We start from the raw sequence: 13,547 nt of genomic DNA, 5'->3' as shown, positions 1-13,547 counted from the left end.
ACTCCCTAAACAGCGATTTTCAGGCTGGCTAAGAAGAAACAAAACATTTTTTATTACAACTTTAACTATGCATTGTTAGTGGTCAACCATGTTGAGCTTCTTTTTCTAAGAATTACCTATTATGGATAGTGAGATGATCAATTATTATAAATGATTATATAGCTATCATGTTGTCCAGTACTGTGCAATTAATTTGTATCTCAACTCAACTACATTCGCATCTTCAAAATACTGGACTCTACCACAAAAGTGGAAAAAAAACAAGTTTATGTCAGATGTCTGTGGTGTGGATTAATTGCAAAAGAATTATCAAAAAGTGTCAGGTTTAATATACACAATTTATCCCTAATTTAAAAGTCACAAAATGTTGGCTACGTATTAGCCCCAAGTACAAATGTTGCATGCATGGGCGTAGGAACCCCTAAAAATCTGGGGGGGATAGCTTTTTTACTGGTAGGGTATACCTGACCATTTCACCAACAGGGACTTTTATGACATTGCATTATAAATACATAGACATTAATATGTAGTTGGTCCCCCTTTGCAGCTATAACAGCTTCCACTCTTCTGGGAACGATTTCCACAAGATTTTGGAGAGTTTCTGTGGGGAATTTTTGCAACCATGCCTTTATGGACCTTGTTTTGTACACTGGGGCACAGTCATGATGGAATAGAAAAGGACCTTCCCCAAAACTGTTCCCACAAAGTTAGAAGCAAAGTGTTGTCCAAAATGTCTTGGTATATCACCTTCAGCTCATAAAACGTTCTACTGGATGAATGGAAAAAAATTTCCACAGAAACTCAAAAAAAAAGAAAAATCTTTTCCACAGATGGACCCCACTGGACACGGCCACAGAGACTACTATGATGTACTGAAGGAACCATCTAAGACTCCTAACACGTCATGCACACAGGAACATATCCACACGCTTAAAACACTTGAATAACATACACACGCACAATGGGTTAAACATGTGTTACAGGGAATCATTATCTTCCCTTTAAGTACGACATGCCTGCTCATACACACATATGCACTGCTCTTACGCATGCCTGCCCACAAAAACACACATATACGCTGCAATTGCCTGCAGATACACACTTGCCAGTACTCACACAAATGCACTACCCTTATACACGCCTGCCCAAACATACATAAACTTCTCACACACACACACATGCCTCCCCATAAATATACACTGCCCTTGCACATACTTACACAGACGTATACACTATAAGACAAATACACTCCTTATATACACACATATACACTGCCCATACAGAGGTACACATATACACTGCCCATACAGAGGTACACATATACACTGCCCATACAGACGTACACATATACACTGCCCATACAGAGGTACACATATACACTGCCTATACAGACGTACACATATACACTGCCTATACAGACGTACACATATACACAGCCCATACACACGTATGCACATACACGCACATATACACAGCTGCCCTATACACACACACATATGCCTGCCCAAGTGCCCATACACATGCCTCACCATATGTATATGCACACACAAATCTACCATCAGACCCCCCACCTTCGTTCTCCACATCAGACCCCCCCACCTTTGTTCTCCACATCAGACCCCCCCACAACCTTCATTCTCCACATCAGACCACCCTCCACAACCTTTGTTCTCCACATCAGACCCCTCACACCCACCTTTGTTCTCCACATCAGACCCCCCCACCTTCGTTCTCCACATCAGACCCCCCACCCACCTTCGTTCTCCACATCAGACCCCCCCACCCACCTTCGTTCTCCACATCAGACCCGCCCAACCCAACCCAACCCACCTTCGTTCTCCACATCAGACCCCCCCACCCCAACCCACCTTCGTTTCCCACATCAGACCCCACCCACCTTCGTTCTCCACATCAGACCCCACTCACCTTCGTTCTCCACATCAGACCCCACCACCCACCTACCCACCTTCGTTTTCCACATCTCTTACCTTTCTCTTCCTCCTTTCTGCTTTCTCTTCCTCCTTTCTGCTTTCTCTTCCTCCTTTCTCTTCTTCCTTTCTGCTTTTTCTTCCTCCTTTCTGATTTCTCTTCCTCCTTTCTGATTTCTGTTCCAACTTTCCTTCTGGTTTGCCGGTCGCAGTCTGTGCAGTGCGGCTGCGCACAGCTGTTTATGCTGAGCGCCGGGGCTGGATATAAACGTCATATCCCGTCGCCCAGCGCTCAGTTACAGACAGTACGCTGGTGAGTGTGACCTTAATGCAGCTGCAGCCTGCAGGACTGGTTGGTTCCTAACCAGTCCTGCAGGCTGCAGCTGCCGATCGGGCAGCTGTGAGCACCCTCACAGCTGTACCCGAGTGCACTCGCCTCACGTACAGCCCTGGGGGGATTTCTATATTATCGGTCCCCCCCGCATGATTTCCTGGGGGGGATCTGTCCCCCCCGGTTCCTATGCCTGTGGTTGCATGCTTTCTCAGTGACAGCACTTGTGCAGTGTTAACCTCTTCAATGCTGCAGTCTTCAGTCCCCACAGGCTTGTGGTGACCAAGTCACAATCAATGCTGTGCTCCTATTGAGCACCAGCATCATAAGGGTTAACACAAATGTAAAAAATTATATAATAAAAAATCTTCAAAGGTGCTTCGAGGTCCGATGCTGTCAGTTACGCCTCTCAGTGATAGTGAGAGAGAGCAAGGGGTTATCCTGGCCATAAGGTAAAAAACACACATTATTAATAAAAAAATACATCATTCATTATTATTTTTATAGCATAATTGATTATGATTTGATCACCGATTTGCGACATTTTAGGTCACTAATGATTCACTGATCAATACTAGTGGCCTAAACTTATAAGTGGTTACAGAGTTTTTATTTTAGAATGTTTATTAGATTTTTAACAGCCTTTAACCTAATAAATTATCTGATCAATGATTAATGGCTCTTTAAAACATTGATCATTGGTTCATTGTTCATCAGCTAGTGACCTAATCTGATAGGTGAATATTATACACAAGTACTTATTGAATTTCATTGAGTGTAAAGTTATACCTGCGCAATCTACACAGGTGCATATTTTATGAGATTTTACAGTAGAATTCCTAAGGAAATTTCTAAGTTCCAGATTGAGAAAAGACATATTGATGTATATTGTATAGTCATTATACCATTTTCCAGGACATTGCTTAGCAGAAACAGATTGGAAGGAAAAGCACAGGCACTTTAAGGCAAGCAGTCGATAAATCATGTGCATGTGGCTGGATACACATACAGTCGCATTCCGCACATCATATATATGTACAATAAAAGAACTGGGCATTTGCCCAATGTGCCAAATGGCCAGTCGAGGCCAGTCCAGGCCTGCTTGTTAGAAACATTGTATTCCCTAGAAGTTCATAAGCAAACATAATTCCGAATCACATGGGATTTAGTCACCAATTGTAAGTTAAAAACGCCCTCCATGGTTACACTTTTTATTGCCTTAAAAATATCTTTTAATGACATTTATGAAAATAAATTGTAAGCCCTGAGTTAACCGTTTACTGTAAAATCCTGCATATAGTGCGCACAATTTACCCCCTTTTCAAGTGTCCTGAAAAAGTGGTTTGTGTTATAACCAAGTAAATATGTTTAAATATATTGCATGGTCGCTCCATGAGAGCAACTGTATAGAGTTCAATGCTGTGATTGAGATAACATGTTTGTGGCATTGAAGCGGTTAAAGCTTGTGTTTTGAGTCCCCGCAGGCTTGTGGAGACTAAATCACATAAATGCGGTGCTCTTATAAGGCACCAGCATTGAAAGGGTTAAAAAAAACCTAAACATACTAATAAATGTTCAACAGCATTGACCTGGAAGAGTTACAGGCTGCAGCAGATGAAAGAGGGACTATAAGGTAAAAAAAAAACCAACAATCTGTACTAAAAAATAAATATTTTATTTTGATGTTTACATTTTATTACATAACTGACATATCTGATCACTGATTAGGTCACTAATTATTGATGAGATTCACCCATCAATGTCAGTATCCTTACAAGTGATTTGATTTTTAAAATTTTACAATATTTTATGTTTAACATTATTTTAACATAGTAAATTGCTATCTAATCAATGATCAGTTCTTCTTTAGGTCACTGATCATTGGTCAGTCTCAACGATCTTCAGCCACTGACCTGATCTTATCATTAGTAAGGGACTAATGTGGTTGGTGCATATTATTATTATTCCTGCAAAGTTGAGTGTAGAGTTATGCACATAACACCTCATACCTGAGATTTTACAGTATATTGCACTTTGGGTCAAAACTGTTCTGGATCAAAACAATTTTTAAGAATTTTTAAGAATAAAGTCTCTGTAAGTACAAAAGTGTTATCACAATATAGTGTTAATCCAAAAACTATTAGCTGATCTATAGTGTGCTATAATAAAAGATGCTGCAAATTGCTATGTTCCAGGAAAGCTCAGATTAAAATTTTTAACTTTTAGTTAATATTAAAACATAGTCAGATTTGAGATTAACATTTTATATATGAACTAATGGATGTTTGTGGTTTCTGGATTGAATTTACTATGTATAAGTGTAGCGTAATGCAGATAATACAAAAAAATCATAATGCATTTGAGGCTGCGATTTTGCTGCAAAAAACCACTCTCAATCACTGAATTGTATTTAAAGTTCAATAGGATGATATATTTAATCACTGGATGCTTTTAAATATAACATTTACAATTTAAGGGCTTTTTACTTCCATGCAGCACTATATCTCATAAATATTTCAGTACCTCTAAATCCCATTTTATGTTCTTCTATAAAAAATATCTAGCCATAATTACTAAACAATGGTAATGAACTATAATGTGCAAATTACCCATTACCTATCCTTGTCCATTGTTTCTTATCATTCATGTTATTAAGACATTTCCTATATATAATTTTTTTAGACTCTTTTTAAAATGAAAATTGCCTGTTTGGTGCATTCGCACAAATCTCTGAAAATGAGGGTGATCCCTGATGAAACTGCAAATTAGTTGCAAAAGTGTTGACATTTTGTTAGGATTTGTCTATTTGTTGCCCTTACAAGCCACTTTTGCATTCATTGATTAGGTAAAGAGTGTGGAAGGGTCCATATCAATGACTGATAGGTAGAAGTAGCCAAAAGACTGAGGCTGAGATTGATGATCATTGCTCATATACAATACTGCAAGCTAATTAATAAAGTGATAATAGTTTATTTTAGTGCAAACAAATGTAATGGCATGGGGTGGATTGGAAAATATGTAGGGTACTACAATTTTTTACCAATTTATATTGGTACAGTTTTACCAACACAATTTGTTTTAAAAAATATCTTTCTGTCTTATCACAGATTATTCTTCATCTTCTTTGATAAATATTCATGACAAAACTAGGTATTTTACTGGGCTTACGCACAGTGTGACAGTCTTTCAGTTGCTTGAAATTTAAAACTTATTCCTGTGTAGTCCATTTACGCTACTAACCAAACCTGTAATTTTTAAAATTATCTTTCAATTATATCATCTATTATTCTTCATTGCTAAATAAATATTGGTGACAAAACCAGACATTATAATATATATAATATACATACCTGGGTACTCTACGGACCCGGAGATTGCCGGGTGAGCGCTGCTTCTCCGGGTCAAGACCCGAATGCTCCAAATCGCGGGAGCGGCTTCTTGACACGCCCCACTCCCCGCCCATTTTTTCCTTGAAATGGGGGTGTTTCCTGCGGCCCTAAGGCCAACGTCAGTGTGCAGTTCTGGCCACGTCCCGCAAGGGAAGGCTCCGGGTAGCCAGAGCCGATAAGTTCCCAGGTATGATGATATATTCTATTGGGGAAATTCAGTACTGCTCCAGATCACCTGCCAGTGTCTGCCTGCCCAAGCCCAGTGATCATATCATTTTAGAGGTCTGTGTCTACAGAATTATCATGCCTGAACAAGGCCACGTTCCCTAGGGGATAGACTAGTGATGTCCCAACAATATACCTTTTCAAGGGCCCAAGTGAGTGTGAGCTTATACACAACAAACATAGGCTAGTTGTTTGATGGTACTATGATAAGCTGATCGGAACTTTAAAAGATATTTGGACTTATTTTCAAGGAGCTAAACATATAAATTGAATTTTTGTTTTTACTCATGCTCAGAATCACTAATTTATATTTTAAAGATAATATTCATTTTTTTTTTTAAACGAAATGGCAGGTACAAGAACTTTATAAAGACATTGAGTATACTAATAGCCTGTTATGGGAAATTTACTCTAGTTTTAGGCATAGTAGAGTTACTGATTAGAGAAATCTAAATCAAAGGGCTGTAAGCAAGTATTTTATAGCAATAGAGTTGGTCATATGCAAGACTTTCTCTAAACTTTATAGATAGGGGGTTGGGTATTTGTAGCTCTGGCCCTGTAGCTCATGGCAAATAGCACTTTGCTGAAAAATATATGGGAACTTAAGACAAAACTGCCAGTGCTGAACATGGTGTAGATAAATGGATGATTTTCTTTCTCATCAGAAAACACAGCAGGTGCCAAAAACACAAGACAATAGTCAAGCATTTATTATCGGCTGATTGTGCAAATACAATACAGCTTGGCACTTAAGCTGTGAGCTTTGAGAGCAACATTAAAGAAGTTCCACTCAATAAATCTCTTAAATGATAACAGAAAAGTGCCAAGGCACCTCTTGGCTGTGCTTCTACGCGGTTGAAAAATTAATGTTTGTTGCGGCGAGAAGGATGTAAGGACAAGTATTCAGTGAACATTACTCATGTAGGAATTAAGAACAAGATCACAACAAATATTTGATAACAATGAGCCTCTGTGGGGCATCTCAACAAGATGGAAGGGTGGTTAAAATTTGTTCTCACTTGATTGCAGTGGTTCTTTTCATCTTCTATAAACAACAAACAAAAGGTAATCTGCTGTTGTACATTGTGACAGTTGTAAAATTTTCCCTGACTCTATTTAGGGAAGGATTCAAGCCCTGGTATATATAGCAAATCTGTAAGAAAAGAAAAAAATCAGAGTTGCTCTAAAACAAGTTTCATACAGTAATCAGGATGGAGCAGGACAAGTCGGGGAAAAATCATAACATATAATTCAAAACAGACAAGCTTTGTCTTCCAGATTGTCTGACTCAAAAAAAAAATTAGAAATGGCAAACAGCAAGAATTATCTGAGTTTTACTGCTTTCCAATGAGCCCCTTATATCATAACATTTTTGGGGGGCGGCAGATTCCAAAAATCATTGCTATGGTAACGCTCCAACATTTCTACAATTATGAGCAAGTTGAATGTTAATGTAGTATCTATATTACTGGTAAAATATGGGTACATTTCCCAAAAAAGAAACTGCATCATTTATTAATAAAGATTCAGCTACTATCCAGAGGAATTATGTTTCAGAAACTTAAAGGGAAGCTTTTGCATTCCAGATTATTCCCAGTCCTGAATGTTATCACATATTAACATATTCATAATATATATTATATTCTCTGAAGGTTCTGTGACATAAACAAAAATTTGCGTGGAATTCTGTGGCTATGACTTTGGCGGTAACAAGTGTGATGTCAGGTTCGGAAAATGTAATAAGAAACATGAATAGTAAAAACTAAAACAGGTTATATAAGGTTTTCAGGGCGGAATTCAATTATGAGCTGTGTCTCTGGTATGACAGTTAAGGATATAGAAATTAGTATGTTTTCCTTCTCCTTAGATTAAAGTCTAGCCTGTTTTTACTAACAAATTCAATTTCAGGAAGTCCTTATGTATGTATCTAACTCCCCATACCATAGAGTTACATAATGTTTTATTGAGACTTGGTCACAGGTTTCCACTATAGTATTTAAATAAATTATATTGAAAAAAAAACACAGAGGCATGGAGATAAAAGGCCACACTGTTACTGAACACTATGACAATTTATTTGAAGGCAAAAAATAAATGTAAATAAAATAATGTAATAAAGTATGTAAGACAACTTATTAAGTTTGTTATCTTAACCTTGCTAAGTGATGCAATCTGGATAACTGGCTGGAGTTTCTGAGAGTTTCTCCCTTGCTCACAACCCCCCCCATGCCTAATTTCTTCTGCCCAATCCATACTGACCCAAACCCTGGGCTCCATGTATGTTAATGATATGGTATCATATACCGGTGGCGTATGTAAGGAGGTTAAGGGGTGGTCTGTCCTTAGTGCCACTCACAGGGGGGTGTCACAATTTCCCCCAGGGCTGGTCCAGAATCATTCACAAAGGGCAAGTCCATAAAATCATCTCCATATGCTGCAAATGTTTTGTAATTTGCTGAAGTAGGGAGTCCTACAATGTTAAAGCAAGGTCTAATACAAGCTGAGGTCAAGGGCAGGAGCAGGGGAAATAGTCATGAACAAGCCAAAAGGTCAATACATAGAAAAAAACTATTGTACAGGCATCCAAAAGACAGCTAAACTGTCCATAAATAGGCCTTGTAGAATCCCCCTCGCCTTCAGATGATTATAGTGGCAGGAAGAAACAAGGAGGATTTCCTCTAATTTGTAGCTCTCGCATGTGCAGTAAGCCGCTGGCTATGATTGTTGTGTATGCAGAAATAATACGTGTAGTCTCTTGTGTTCAGGTGCTGGAGGCACCAGATACCTGCCAACCGGGCTGCAAAGGCATGCCCTCTTTACTTTATTTATCCGAGAATAGAATGCAGGAGTGGGAGGATCTGCAGTCCAACCTCCACAATACCCATCATCTTTGCAAGAGCTCTGGATACGAAGATCTGTTGAACTTCTGTCCTATACACCTTTAGACAAATAGCATCCCTCCTTCTGAATCTTGACAGTATACAGTGGGGAGAACTGGACAGATTTATGTATGAGGAGGGCTACTCCCTTGGTTTTGGAGGCTGGGGAGTTGGACTTATTAATCTTCGTGAAGTTTCTCCTCTCAGAGCATCTAGGTCCAATAAAAAATAGATACATATACTTATATCCGAATGTGGAAGGAGCTTTTCTTGCTGTTTTGCTAGCGCTGTATTTCACTTCTTGTTAGTTTTTTAATTTGTAATCATTGGTCTTCAGAGATCTCTTTTTGTTCAAGGGATGGTTAACATCAAGCAACCCCTCTTGTGAGTAGCAAACTTACACCTTGTGTTTTTCGCAGGGCAGACAGCTCTAACAAATACCTTCAAACAACAACAAACACTCTGATTCATTGGACTCCGGGTTAGCTGACTTCTGACTGCAATTAGCTTTTGAAGATGTTATTAGCTCAGGGGTTCACATATCTTTCCAACTTGTGTTTTCATTATAACATTGATTTACTGTCCAAAAAAATGGAAATGCATATTCTCAGTTTGAATGGCCATTTTCACTACATTTATGATGTCACATCTTATAAGGAACATTAAGCAGAACATACCCAAGGGCAACCGGGGTGGTACCAAGTTTTGATGTCATGATTGCTCCTAGAATGATGTAGGGTTCCACCAATTGTCTTTGGTCTTTCCTTGCATGCATTTATATATTTGATCATCATTAACATATTAAATCAAACATCAAAAGCATTGTTTAATGTCCAAGTGATCAATAGGTAAATGTTTTTCTTTTAGTTGTTCTAAAAGGTGTCAAGTCTGATTTAAAGATTACTTAGGAATCCTATATGGTCATTAGTCTTTCTGTTAGTCTAGTATTGCTATTCATCTTTTGTATATTAATGCTAGCTGACATTCTTAAATACTAGTCCTCACCTCAACCGATTACCCCTGTACCTCTATGAGTAGCAAAAATTTGAAGCAAAATTTAGGGCCTGGATTGAACCAGCATAAACTCGTATTACCCCTCCCCCCACATGAATCTGCATGAAATGGAAATAAAAAAGAGCTGTAGTTGTATTAATGAGAATATCCAAGGAGGCATGCAGAAAAAAAGAAAGATAATTATATTTATTTAATTATCGTGAATCATCAGAGTGCTGGCAACGTTTAGATGTCACTGATTTCATTAATGAGTGTGAATTCATGTCAAGTTACCAATTAATTTAAGGCGAATGAACAGGCAGTCAAATTAAAAGGCAGTGGAATTGATCACTGAAGTGGGAATATCCCATTGAAGTTGTTTGAAAGTTTGACGAGTCCCTGGAATACACATATCACTGCATACATGTGTACTTATTTACCTATACATTAACATACACCTTGCTGGGGGCGATGGAATTGCTGACATAATTCACAAACAATTGTAAGTATTAAACAGTTTGCTGATGCTTTTTAAAACTATTTGTGCTTATATATTGTCTGTTATACACTTTGTTTAATATTATTTGTTGGTAGAGTATTGTGGCATATTGAACACATATTTCTCTTATTTCAAATAAAATAGTTTATTTGACTGCAGGGAGCCTTCATACTACAACCTACTGCAATTGGGCTTACACATTAACAGCACAGTTGTCAAATGTCCCACTGACCATCTTGACCACACTCAACAGTATGGCTGGCTTTGTGTAGGCTGCAAAATGTCTTTGGGCATGTGCAGTGTGGAATGACAACATGGCACCTTACCACATAATATGGGTAGAGCTTTGTCAACAAATGCCTTGCTCCCTTGAAAATCCACTCCCCCAGTAGAGAGAGAGCTCTGGGTTGCTTGCCCTGGAGAGTTATAATATACAAAGTAGGAACAATATGACCACAAGAGTGTGCCATTTTGGCTGTCCCAATCCCTTACAAGGAACACTAACATCACTATGTCCTGGACATCATTTCATAGATGACCAACCCCTTGTGTCACCCATGAATATATAGAGAATTACGTTGTCATTGTCTTTTTTGGCGGAAAAAAATGATTTAGAAAGGCTTGGTAGAAAATTTTAAATAGGACTTGGCAGAGCTTTAAACATTGCTGCAATCAAGCTCTGTATCATCCTGTGTCCTGGACCATTGCTTGCTCTCCCTATGGAGTAAAGGGATTTATCTGGCAGAACAAGCTGGTCTTTAAACACAATCAATGCAACAAGAAATACATTCCATGGTTATCGCTTTCAGAGTATCAATTTTCGATTGAGTGCTGTCTGTTTTTATCCAAAGACATTGAAAATGCCATGGAGAATCTTATCTGACATTCCTCAGAAAATATGGGATTTAAAGAAAGGAGGGGTTAAAGGTTGCAGATTCTCTAGACAGTTCATCCACAGTAAGAGCAGAAGCTTATATAACTTAGTTTTGCTTCCTGTTAAATTGGAATGATTTAATGATTTATTTTAAATTATTTGGAAACCAAAGTTGACTTGTGTTGTTTTGCCTACATGTCCATATAGATAACCACAGTGAGTGGTACTGACACCAACACTTAGAGCCAAGGACACTTAAGTGCCTCTGCTACTGTTAATAATCACATAGCAAGTTCTTACATGAATCCCAGTGGGTCCATGGGACCCAGGCGGCATTTTGGCAAGACGTGTTCTTTTGGGATAGATTTGTGGAGAAAGAGAAGCCTTTCTGCACCTCTCTTTCTCAGTGAATCTATCTGTATTATTCTTGCCTTCTGTCTTCTTTCATTGTCCACTTCTCCCAGTTTCTTCTGTCCTCCAATCAGGGGAGATGGTTTGCTAGGTAAAACCTAGGTACTTTTGCAGAATTGCAACGGGAAGCCAGTTTCACAGAGAAGTGGAATAAGAAATAATAAAAGAAAGAAGACACAGGGAGAAGAGGACAAAGAAAGAAGACAGAAGAAAAAGTAGAGGAAAGAGAATCCTTGTTTAAAAAATTATTTTTTTACATTTGGAACAGGATGGTTCCCTTTATGATGTCACGGTGACATCACTGGAGTCTTTTAAACATTTTTTTAAATGATATTTCATTTATATTTTTTAGACAATTTTGAGATTTTTTTATCATATTTTACTTTTTTTACCTGTATTTTTTAAGGAAAAACCTTCTTGGAACCTTTTTACTTGTGAGAGGCAGGCTGCCTTTCATTATGGCAATTGTGATAAGCTCCATAGTTACTTGTCACTAGCGTCAACTGAACTGTCCTACATTTTAGCGTATGCTAGTCATTGCGTGCATGAGGTGTTGTGCGATAGAGTTGGAGTTTTTCTGCCAATTTGCATACACTTGCATTATAGTGAATAGATCTTCCTTTATTCACAGGTTTACAGCGGCAAGACTGGATTTTTCTTTTTTTTTTTTCAAGAACATTTTATTGAATTTGGTCACACAGTAAACCAATAACATTCTTGAAATACAGAAGCAATGTACCCTGCCCCACAAATCAAGGCAGTGTTCTTGTTTCCCTAATTATAGTTAATGAATTGATACAGCTGATCAGCTTACAGGTGTTTTAGAAATCGGAGCAACTTTTAGGAGAATACAGAGAAAATACTTAACCAACTGGCATAGTCTGTGTAACAAAACTGTTTCACTTGTCCTTGACATCGTGTAATGAGATTTATACCCTGTAATCAGGGGCGTAGCTAGAAACCACAGGGCCCTGCCCAAAACAGCTTGTCAGTGCCACTTTTGTCTTAAACAGCTTGTGAGTGCCTTTGTCCCCAAGCACCTTATCAGTGCCATCCTAACCCCCAAACACCCTGCCTGTGTCATCTTTGCCCCAACTTTTCAGCGCCCCCAAACAGCTTATCTGTGCCACCTTAGCCCCAAAGAGTCTGTGTCATCATTGCCTTCAAACAGCTTGTCTGTGTCTCCTTTGCCCCTTTCCCCCTCCAACATACACACATATGTAAACACACTTACACAAATCACACATGCTAACACACATACTTACTAACACACACTCCCACTCACACCACTCATGCTAACACACACTCCATCTCACACCACTTACACATCCATGCTTACACACAAACACTTACACATTCATGCCCACACAGAAACACTTACACATCCATCCTCACACACACTTACTCACAGACATCCATGCTCACACACACTTATACATAGACATCCATGCTCACACACACTTATACATAGACATCCATGCTCACACACACTGATACATAGATATCCATGCTCACATAAACTTATACATAGACATTCATGTCCACATACACTTGTACATAGACATCCATGCTCACATACACTTATATATGCACATTCATGCTCGCTCGCATACATTTAAACATACATACCCCCTCACTTCTGCCCATACCCCTCACCTCTCCTGCAGCTTTCCCCAAAACGTTTCTGTCTCCTCGAGCCCGTCCTAAACAATTTGAACTGGTACAAGGAGACAGGAACAAGTGGTTGCAGGGGTTGCCCTTCTTCCTTCCAACCATATGCAAGGTAATAGAGGGGTAATAGAGGGTAATAGAGGGGTGGAAAGGGGGGCTGTTAACAAATAATCATAAGGTTTTTGAATGGTAAATCCAGGCCTGGACAGGGTTCGCCCCCAAATAACCCAGAGACAGACTGTTAGGCTAAAATCCAAGAATCTGGTTATTTATTTTGAGACCCTGAGCTTAAATTCACAGCCAGGTTTTCCGTGGTTAAGTATGTTTTGTGTTCCAGAAGATTTATG

The sequence above is a fragment of the Sceloporus occidentalis genome, unplaced genomic scaffold, assembly GCF_023333645.1.
Source record: "Sceloporus occidentalis isolate IW3139 unplaced genomic scaffold, rSceOcc1.0.p SCAF_71, whole genome shotgun sequence".
NCBI classification, from domain to species: domain Eukaryota; kingdom Metazoa; phylum Chordata; class Lepidosauria; order Squamata; family Phrynosomatidae; genus Sceloporus; species Sceloporus occidentalis.
The sequence above is the reverse complement of the archived record's forward strand: the minus strand, read 5'-3'. Positions refer to the sequence as shown.